Below are 12,144 nucleotides of genomic sequence, written 5' to 3'. Positions count from 1 at the left end.
AACCTGAAGATAGACTGCTGCTGTACATACAGACTCTTTCAGGCTACATGCCTCACCTATAATATACCTCAGATGCAATAACAGTAACAACACTCTTTTTCTCACATACACACTCAGGCTTCCAGTCATATTTTCTTCCTTTACTGGCTTTTCTCATAGTTTCCAGCAAGAATCCTGTTTACCTCTAAATCCTTAGATCAATATTGGGAGGCAAGGGAATAGTGTTCTGTAGCCACCTGACAGGTGTGGAGATGTGTATCACCATTATCTTCAAGAAAAGGCTAATCGCTGCTCTCCTGTAGAAATAACACTACAGCTATGTAGCAGTTCTGGCATGCAATGCAGGCGTTTACAGTATTCCCATCCCACTACTAGAGATTTGTCACTAATTAACCTCTGATATTTGGAATGGGGGGGGGTGCTATAACAAACTAAAGTTGGCATTTCTACCTTCTGTATTTATTTTCGTAACAAAAATTTAATTAAATGCCTTCCCTAATTAGAATCAGACAAGATCCATGCCCTCATTTTTTATGGCTATTTCTTGCCTGTCCACACCTGTTGCCCACCTTCTATGGGACTTGCCGGGTATACAGATTACTAAAAAATCTGTCTCACAGTTTCAGGTGTAGAGGGTTTCGTCCTGACCTCTAATCACTATTCAAGTGGAGTTTTCTATATTCTTCTTGCATCTATGTGGGTTTTCTCCATGTACTCCAGTTTCCTCCTACATCCTAAAACATGTTATCTGATTAGGTACACTAACCTATATATCTGTATACCTTTGTATGTATATGTCTATCTCACTATATCTCTATGTCTATATCTATAGCTATCTGTAATATGTTTGTATATAAATATGAATCAAATGGACAAAATACTGACATCCAAAACATTAATTTCTAAATGTCAAAAAAACAAAAGCTATCAACAGGCTACTGCTCATGCTCTGAGGATTAACCACAGATATGGAAAATAAAAACAGCCCCCCCACACCTCCCTGCTTTTCATATACATACATATATATGTGCACACATATATATATATATATATATATAAATATATATATATATATATATATATACATATATATATATATATATATATATATATATATACATATATATATATATATATATATATAAATATATATATAGAGAGAGAGAGAGGAGGGAGAAAACTACTCGTATGGGAAGGATATACGATTAGTATTCCCTTTTTTATTTTGCTTTTTCTTCCTTAAGGAAAGTGTGCACTAACCTTAAGGCTGAAAAACTACATTTCCTTGGATTAGGTTCCATTGTCATATATACTAACTATGCACAATCCCTAGGGAAAGGACATATTCCCCTATCAGGGGATTGTTGATCTCACAATCAACCATCTGTTTCTGTTGACCAAAGCAATGTCAACTTTTGAGTGCTTTGCTCACAAGTACTAAACTTGTGTGTGTATGTGTGTGTGTGTGTGTGTGTGTGTGTGTGTGTGTGTGTGTGTGTGTGTGTGTCTGTTTTTGATATATACATATATATATATATTTATATATATACATACATATATATATATATATATATATATATATATATATATATATAGAGGTCTATTTTGAAACATCTAAAACCCATCACATCTAATTTCATAACATTGAGACCTAAAACCCAAAACATCTAAAGCCCATAACATCAAATTTCATAACATCTAACACTACAAATCACAAGAAAATAACATCCCCCTCCACATATAATGACACCAAACTACCAAACACACTTTTTACTACGTTTCTGCAGGGGGGGGCAAGCCCCCCTGTACCCCCATGTGGGTGGCTCCACCCCCCCACACCCCCGTAAATTAAATATACCAACTCTTAAGATCACACTACAGTGGGAAAAAGGTAAATTCCTAACCCCGCTGTATCAAGTCCCCCTGCAGAAATGTAGTAAAAAGTGTGTTTGTAGTTTGGTGTCATTATATGTGGAGGGGATGTTATTATCATGTGATTTGTACTGTTAGATGTTATGAAATTCAATGTTATGGGTTTTAGATGTTTTGGGTTTTAGATGTTCTGGTCTCAATGTTATGAAAGTAGATGTTATAGGTTTTAGATATTTTGAAGGGGGCCTATATATATATATATATATATATATATATATATATATATGTTTACCATCAGATAGTTGAAGTGCATCCATGCAACTGACATTTGTTCGAAAGGCTTTTCTCAAGGTTTCGTAATGTCATAATTTTTTTATCGAATCTACAATGATGAAACCCTATTCCTAACCTACATCCTGGATGGCAAATGTGTTATGCAAAACTCCCACATATATCGAATGTCAAACTCCAATTTTACCATGTTTGACATTAGGGAAATTATTTCAAATTTTGACATTCAAGTTCTGCATTACAAATACTCACACGGATGCATTTCAACAATTTGATGGTAAACCATAATATATATATTTTACTGACTTTCATTTCACCGAGACCAAATTACCTAATTTCAAAATACTGAAAACTCTTTTGACTGAATCTCATGTCACTGAAAGCTTACAGTGCTAAATTTCAAAAGACTAAACATTAAACCATAAACAAACATACTCACAACACTTATAACTATCTCTTTCCAGACCTTAAAAACTACTTACTTACCCTCTTAACAGAAATCGGACAGTATAAAACCAAACTAAGTGGGGGGGCTATCCCCCCACCCTAACTATATATACTAGCTCCTGGCTCTGACTACAGTGGGGAGAAGGGCATATACCCTCTACTTGCCTTAAAGCACTCTACACACTGCCACTACTGCTGGGAATGCACAAAACATCCACTATATTTCTTTAGATACTTCCCATAAAAATGTAAAGAGTCATACCCACATTTAAAAATACTACACTACTTTCTATGTGACTATCAGTATTCTGACAGTCAGCACTGTAATTTACAGAAATTCCTTTTATCAAAAACAAGTCACAGATAAATAGAAACCCACATCATGCCTATGGCTTACAAATCAGTGAAATGAGATTCAGTCAAATGAGTTTTCAGTATTTTTGAAAATTAGGTGATTTGATCTCGGCGAAATGAAAGTCAGTCAAATGGGTTTTAGGTGATGTGAAGTAGACCTATATATATATATATATATATATATATATATATATATATATACATATATACACATATACATATACATATATATATTTGTGTGTGTGTGTGTGTGTGTGTGCATTAATATTTATGATATGTATGCTGTATTCATCCCTTCTTTTAATTTCTCCAAATCTTTTGGGTTTCTAATGCCATGACAGGAACGGACCCCATTCCTAATTCAAAGTACAATTAAAGTTCATGAAATTAGTATTGTTTCACTCTTTGATGTCAGCTAACAGTACTTGTCGCAGCACCTGCAATGTGCCCAGTAATGATTCCTACTGTAATTCTTACGGAGTTACATGTATTGGTAGTATATCTAAATATGATGGTAGACTCTTTTCATAAAACCCGTTGCTCGTACTACAATTGGAACTATCTTGGTATCCTTCTTCCACATTGCTCTCATTTCTGCTTGCAGATCCTGATATTTTATAACCTTGTGTCTCTGTATGCAGGACACTGTAGTCACTGGGTGTGGTGATTTCAATTATCAATGCTGCTCTTGTCTTCTTTTCTTGAACTACTATATCCAGTTTTCTAGCATCTATCTTTTGAATTATTGGTAATGGATGATCCCATGTGATGTAGACTTCATCATTTTCTATGATGCTTTGTGGCTCATGTTTCCAGTGCTTCTCGGCCACTTCATAACCATAATGTTTGCACAATCCCCAGTGCAACAGTCTCACCGCATTATTGTGCCTTTCAGTATACAGGCCCTCTGCATTAGTATGTCACAACCAGCAATGAGGTGTGCGACTGTTTCCAGTTCAGTTTTACAAAACCTACATTTATCTGTTTCTCCCACATGCTCAGTGGACTTTGTAAACCAGCATATATGTAGACCAATGTCTTGGGCTCCCAATATTAACCTTTCATCTCTTGATTTGAATTCACCTCTCCTTAGCCATTCCTGTATTCCTTCCTGATCAACATGAGGTTCATCCAGAAGTTTTCAATACTTGCCACTATATTTATGGTTTTTCCACATTTCTTGCCTTTTCATCTGGTCTTTCACCTTATGTTCTTTCTTTTGTTTTTTGGCACATTCAGTTGCTGTCTGATTTTTATCTACATCTGGTTTGATTTCCATTCCTGCTTGACGACAATATGCTTCTGCTAGGTTAAGCATAGAAGTAATCTTAGATTTATTCTCCTTATGTTTCAAACTTTCACTACATTTGGGTCTCATGAGGTCAGCAGATATGTGTGAAGTCCCACGATTGCAGATCTGTACATGTAATCAATTTCAAGGAGGCCCTTCCCTTGTGGCTCAGGTCATGGCTGAAAAGGTTTAGAAAACATCTTGTTCGTTTATCTGGTTAACAAATAAACACATTAAAAGCATTATTGTCCTTATCTAGACATGGCCAAATAAATCAGAGGTATGAGGCTTTGGTCAGATTATTGGGGTTGAGTAATGTTTATGATTCCCATGCCAAAGAGTGTATGGCATCTGTCTATAGTAGTACATATATGTGTTGAAAGTACCTCACCCTGTTTTTCAGAAAGTCCCCTCTGTGCGGTCTGCACTAATAAGCTAACACTAAGTAAAAAAAAAGAAACATAGAAAATAAAAATCTTCCAACACTAACATTAAATAATCCAGAAACTAAAGAAAGGCCCAGGGTTAAGATAAGTGTTTTAGTTCCTATTTATTACAGTGTGGAACTTCATCAGATAAAAGATTCATCAGTAACATTGTGTTTAAATACACAAAGCAGGCAATCAGAAAAACATTTAGATACAAAGGGCAGCTGGCTTATATTAAGGTAGGAACATATCATAATATGGAACAACTAAAAAACAGACATTTTATTTGTATGGGATGTTAATTTTATTTGTAAAAAAAAAATTCTAATTTCAATAGCACAGTATTTTTAGTTTAATTAATAATTCTGATTGTAGTGGATGTCTGTGTAATACTAGTTTTTGTTTGTTTTGTTATAATAATAAATACTTTTTATTTTTTATATTTGTATAAATTGTTATTATTTTTTATATTAGTTAAAACAATAAACTTGTTTTAAAAAAAAAAGAAAAACATTTAGAAAAATCAACTAATCAGTTCTTCAAGCAGCAGTTCACTCAGTATTTAGAAATGACACAATATAATTAGAACAACTAAATTAATTGGATCATTCATCTAAAAAATATATCTAAAAATATAAAGATGAAAATTATTAATTGTAATATACACATTAACAAGCACAAAAAAGTTGTGAATTTTAATTTAAAGTTGGTCAGCCCTGAGCCATCGTAAACTAGTTACTGAAATCCCGTCACTAATACTTGATGGATGTGTAGAATTTAACAAAATCTGTCAGTGCACTTTCCGAGATTCAAGAAAAGTAGACCAATTGCCACCCCCTTGGGTTCTGATCCACTTTTTCTAAGATACAAAAAATAAACTTTTTAAAGTTCTCACACTCCTTTGAGTGACTGACCAAATCATTAGTGTAGTCATTTTTAGGGCATAATTGTGCTAGTAAATCCTAACTTTTAAACTCGTCTCAGTTTTCACTATATGAAATTCCAGGCAAAACTAACATGTGAAACATAGACCACCCCACTGGTATTACACTTGTAGGAGCCTTATACTTTAAAACTCTGGGGTAGATCCCCAACACAATGTTCGTTATTTCTTTAATAAATTGACATTTATTGCAAGTGCCACATTTTTTCATGCCCTTCCATGTGTGGCCAGTATCAATCCACCTATTTTTAACTTTTTCAAAAATTTCCTTGAAATGCCTTCCTTCTTAAATAGTCAGGGGTACCTCCTACCTTATCAGTAAGGTCATAAGCCCCTAAAACACAATTCCAGATTTTTTCGAGTATGGACCTTATTTCAGCACTATTACTGTCATACTTCAGAGCCACAGTCTTGTTAAAATTCGTGTCAGTTCAAGTTGAAATAGTCAGTATTGCTGGATAGTGCAATAAAGGAGGGTATCGGGTGTGTCTGTGGGTTTAAACAAAAGCAATTAACTTATCTAACAAAACTAAGGGATAGTTTATTTGCAGAAACATGTCCCTAAGTTTAGTTAGCTGCAACAAAAAAATAGTCATCTGTTATTAACTCTGATAAATGTATCATCTGCACCTTAACAAGACATTTTTTTCTGCCAATAAGGATGGTAGCTGTCATAGTGAAGGTAACAGTTTGAAAAACTAGGGTTCCTAAAATAGTAGATTCGTAAAGCTTTTTCTCTTTGTTTTTATATAGCCTAACATCTAAATATTTACATCCTTCACTTTCAACCTGATGTGTAAATACCAAGAAGGAGGTTGTAGAATTTAATTATAAGAACTGTGCTACGGTTTCTTCAGTCCCACTCCATAATATCAAGATGTTATCCAAATATCTAAAATATTTGTATATGTATTGTATATAAGTCGATGCAAGCACAAAGTTCTCTTCCCACTACCATAGTACAGTGCTGGCAAATACTGGGGCAACAGATGCTGCCATGGCCACACCAATAGATAGTTTGAACAATTCACCTTCAAAAAGAACATAATTGTTCTTTAGCACTAAATCCATAAGAATACAAAGAACTTTTTATAATTTTGTGATCGAAATCCATACCTAAAGTCAAAGCCTCTAGAAACTTTTTCATATCAAAATAATGTGGAATAACAAGAAACAAATCCTTAACATTGTTTGTTAAGAAATAAATGTCATCTCTGAATTCAAAAAGCTCCATGGATCTTAGTATGTGACAAGAATCAATAAGCACATGCTTTCTATTGCTAAAAAAGCCCTTAGGTTTGGGGTCCACATATTTTGCTAGGGGCAGAGTCTTACAACCCCTGGCCACTACTATAGGTCTAATGGGTAGAGGTGTTAAAATTTGGTGAACTTTCAGGATACCAAATATCAAAGTAATAAAGGGCTTCTTAATTTGTAAACGGTTCGTTTCATCTGGTGTAAAGTTAAAGTCCAAAAACAAGTCTTCCAAATCTAAATCCAACTTATGGTAGGCAATGTTGACCTCATTCAAAGCAGAAGATGTAAAAAATCACCACGATATAAATAGTTCAACATTTTAGCAACAAAAGTTAAATGATCCATAATAACCAGCCTGACCCTTTGTTTCATTATGCGAAGATTGTAGTTATTTGTTAGCTCAAAAAATAGGTTTTATTTCTCTTTAGAGAGATTACTTTGCTTTTAATTGGATAACTTAACACTTTTGGACCTAATATCAGCTTCTCTTAGTTTCTCAAACAAAGCTACTAGGAGTAATAAAAGGTGAATTACAGATACTCCTTTTCAAAGATTCAAATAGAGAAAGATCGCGAACATTGTCCAAAGCCAGGCTTACATTTAATTTTCTGGGAAACCATTTTAGCTCAAGATAGTGTAAATAAGTTGAATCTTGTGGTGGGAATAAAATTAAACCTCTTAGAAAAAAGCTGCCTGTGCCATTCAGTAATAATAATGTGACTATAGTTAAAAATCTTAAACCCATTGTATTGAAATAAGACAGTATATTGTATTTTATTGTTAACTGTAGTTGTGGTTTGAAACATCATGAACGTTTTTTCCCCTTCCTTTTCTGTGTTTTCTTGGTCAAATTTGAAAAGTTCCTGGGTGAAGATAATTGCACTTTGAACCATTCCCTTTGGGGCAACACAATGCTGGGCAAGACTAACATGTGGCAACACAGACCACCCCACTGATATTACAGTTCTCAGAACCTTGTACTTTAAAACTCTGGGGTAGCTCCCCAAAACAATATGTTTTTTGTTTCATTAATAAATCGACATTTATTGCAAGTGCCACATTTTTTCATGCCCTTCCATGTGTAACCAGTATAAGGCATCCTTATGTTCACCTCTTTCAAAACTTTCATTGAAATTCCTTCACTTTTTAAATACCACATCAGGGGTACCGCCTACCTTATCAATTAGGTCATAAGCCCTCAAATCACAATTCCAGTTCTTTTCGAGTATGGACCTTATTTCAGTACTATTATTATTATTGTACTTCAGAACTATAGTTTTGTTAAAATTTGTGTCAGTTCAAGTTGAAGTAGTCAGTATTGCTGGATAGTGCAATAAAGGAGGGTAATGGGTGTGTCTGTGGGTTAACACAAAAGAAGTTAATTCATCTAACAAAACTAAGGGATAGTTTCTTTGTAGAAACATGTCCTTAAGTTGAGTTAGCTCCACCAAAAAAATGGAGTCATCTGTTATCAACCTTGACAAATGTATCATCTGCCCCTTAACAAGACCTTTTTTCTGTCAATAAGAGTGGTAACTGTCATAGTGAAGGTGACAGTTTGAAAAAATAGGCTTACTAAAAATAGTAGATTCATAAAGTGTTTTCTCTTTGTTTTTATATAGCCTAACATTGAAATAGTTATATCCTTCACTTTCAACCTGATGTACAAATATCAAGAAGGAGGTTGTAGAATTTAATTTAAATATAAGAACTGTGCTATGGTTTCTTTAGTCCCACTCCATAGTATTAAGATGTGATCTAAATGTCTAAAATATTTGTGTATTGCATATAAGTTAAAGCAAACACAAAGTTCTCTTTCCACCACCATAGTACTGTGCTGGCAAATACTGGGGCAACAGATGCTCTCATGGCCACACCTGTAGTTTGTTTGAACAATTCACCCTCAAAAAGAACATAATTATTCTTCAGCACTAAATCCATAATAATAGAAAGAACTTTTATAGTTTTGTGATCAAAATCTGTACCTAAAATCAGTGTCTATAGACTTTTCCATACCCAAATTATGTGGAAAAACAAGAAACAAATCCTTAACATCAATTGTTAGGAAATAAATGTCATCTCTGAATTAGCAAGCCCCCCCATGGATCTTAGTAAGGGCCAAGAAGAAATAAGCATGTGCCTTTTATTGTTAAAAAGGCTTTAAGTTTATTAAGCTTGTGGTCCACATATTTTACTAGGGGCTCAGTCTTAGAACCCTTGACTGCTACTATTGGTCTCATGAGTGAATCTGTTAAACTTTTGTGAACTTTCGAAATACCTAAAATAGGAATAAAGGGATTTTTAACTTTTAAATAGTTCATTTCATCTGTTGTAAAATTAAAGTCCAAAAATAAGTCTTCCAAATTTAAATCCAACTTATGATAGGCAAAGTTGAGCTCATTCAAAGAACAATATGTAAAACAATCACTAGCACTACAAATACTTCAACATTTTAGCAATATAAGTTAAATGGTCTATAATAACTACTCTGCCCCCTTGTCCGGTTTCATTATGTGAAGACTGTAGTGATTTGTTACATCAAAAAGTAGTTTTTCATCCTCTCTGGAGAGATTACTTTTCTTTTTGTTGGCTAATTTAACACTTTTGGCCCTAATATCAGCTTTGCATAGTTTCTCAAACAAAGCTACTGAGAATAGCAAAGGTGGATTGCAGCTACTCCTTTTCAATGCTTCAACTCCATTCTAATGGGTTTAATTTTATTCCCACTACAAAACTGAACTTAGTTGACACTATTTTGGAGCTAAAATTGTTTGCCAGAAATTAAATTTAAGTTTGGCTTTGGACAATGATGGTGATTTTTCTTGAGCTGAATCTTTGAAAAGAAAGAGAACCTATAATCCACCTTTGTTACCCTTGGTAGATTTGTTTGAGAAACTATGCACAACTGATATTAGGGCCAAAAGTGTTAAGTTAGCCAAAAGTTGGCCAACAACAACAAAAAAAGTAATCTCTCTAAAGAGGAAGAAAAACTACTTTTTGAGCTAACAAATAACTACAATCTTCGCATAATGAAACTGGACAAAGTGGGAGGGGTGGTTATTATGGACCATTTAACTTATGTTGCTAAAATATTGAACTATTGATATGATGGTGATTTTGTACATCTTGTTCTTTGAATGAACTCAACATTTCCTATCGTAAGTTGGATTTTGATTTGGAAGACTTGTTTGTGGACTTTTAATTTTACCCCAGATGAAATTAACTATTTAAAAGTTAAGAAGCCCTTTATTCCTTCGATATTTGGTATTCCAAAAGTTCACAAAAATTTAACAAATCCACCCATGAGAACTATAGCAGCAGCCAGGGGTTCTAAGGCTGAGAACTGGTAAAATAAAAATAAAAAAACACCACCAAACCTGTACAGAACGGTAACACTTGACAAACTTTATTGCGGAAAAAGACGAAGCAGTTTCACCCTGTAGCTCCCAGGGCTTCATCAGAGTAACTGTTAAAATTCAAATGCAAGCTTAAATAAACTTCTTAACACAGTCACATGATCAAGCAAAATATGTGGACCTCAAACTTAAGGGCTTTTTAAAACATAAAAAGCATGTGCTTATTGATTCTTGTCACTTACTAAGATCCATGAAGGCTTGCAAATTTAGAGATGACATTTATTTCCTAACAATTGATGTTAAGGATTTGTTTCTTGATATTCCACATGATTTTGGTATGGAACAGTTTCATGAGGCTTTGACTTTAGGTACAAATTTTGATCACAAAACAATAAACATTCTTTTTATTCTTATGGATTTAGTGCTAAATAATTATGTTCTTTTTGATGGTGAAATGTTCAAACAAACTATGGGTGTGGCCATGGGAGCATCTGTTGCCCCAGTATTTGCCAACACTGTACTATGGTGGTGGGAAGAGAACTTTGTGCTTGCATCAACTTATATGCAATACATATACAAATATTTTAGATATTTAAATGACAGCTTGATACTATGGAGTGGGACTGAAGAAACCATAGCATAGTTCTTACAATATTTAAATTCTACAGCGTCCTTCTTGGTATTTACACATCAGGCTGAAAGTGAAGGACGTTAACTATTTAAATGTTAGGCTATATAAATACAAAGAGAAAAGGCTTTATGTATCTACTATTTTAGGAAGCCTACTTTTTCAAACTGTCACCTTCACTATAACAGCTACCACCCTTATTGACAGAAAAATGTCTTGTTAAGGGGCAGATGACACATTTGTCAAGGCTGATAACAGATGACTCCATTTTTGTTGCAGCTAGCTAAACTTAAGGACATGTTTCTAAAAAGAAACTATCCCTTAGTTTTGTCAGATGAGTTAACTGCTTTTGTTTTAACCCACATACACACCTGATACTCTCCTTTATTGCACTATCCAGCGATACCGACTACTTCAACTCGAACTGAGAGAAATCTTAACAAAATTATGGTTCTGAAGTACAATAATAATAGTGCTGAAATAAGGTCCATAGTTGGAAAGAACTGGAATTGTGTTTTGGGGCTTATGACCTCATTGATAAGGTAGGAGGCACCCCTGATGTGTTTTTTAAGAAGGGAAGGATTTTCAAGCAAATTTTTGAAAGAGGTCAAAATAGGCTGACTAATACTGGTCATACATGGAAGGGCATGAAAAAATGTGGCACTTGCAATAAATGTTGATGTATTAATGAAACGACAAATACTTTGTTGCAGAGTTCCCCCAGAGTTTTGAAAGTGCAAGGGTCCTATAACTGTAATACCAGTGGGGTGGTCTATGTTGCCATGATTGTCTTGCCTTGCATTTTATACAGGGAAAACTGAGAAGAGTTTAAAAGTTAGGATTTACCAGCACAATTATGCCCTAAAGAAAAATGACTACACCAATGCTTTGGTCAGGCATTAAAAGGAGTGTGAGAATTTTAAAAAGCTTTTTTTGTGTGTCTTAGAAAAAGTGGATCTGAATCCAAGGGGTGGTAATTGGTCTGCCTTTCTGGAATCTAGGGAAGTGCACTGGCAGGTTTTATTAAATTCTACACATCCACCAGGTATTAATGACAGGATTTGAGTAACTAGTTTAATATGCATCGGGGCCAACTAACTTTAAATTAAAATTCACAACTTTTGCAATTGTTTGTATTATGTGTATATTGCAATTAATGATTTTCAACTTTATATTTTTAGATATATATATTTTAGATGCTGTAATTATATTGTGCCATTTTCATATATTGATTGAAGTGTTGCTTTAAGAACTGATTAGTTGATTTTCTAAATGTT

Source organism: Protopterus annectens, chromosome 13.part0 (assembly GCF_019279795.1).
Source record: "Protopterus annectens isolate FY-2018-M chromosome 13.part0, PAN1.0, whole genome shotgun sequence".
In the NCBI taxonomy this organism is placed as follows: domain Eukaryota; kingdom Metazoa; phylum Chordata; order Ceratodontiformes; family Protopteridae; genus Protopterus; species Protopterus annectens.
This window is presented reverse-complemented; position numbering follows the sequence as displayed.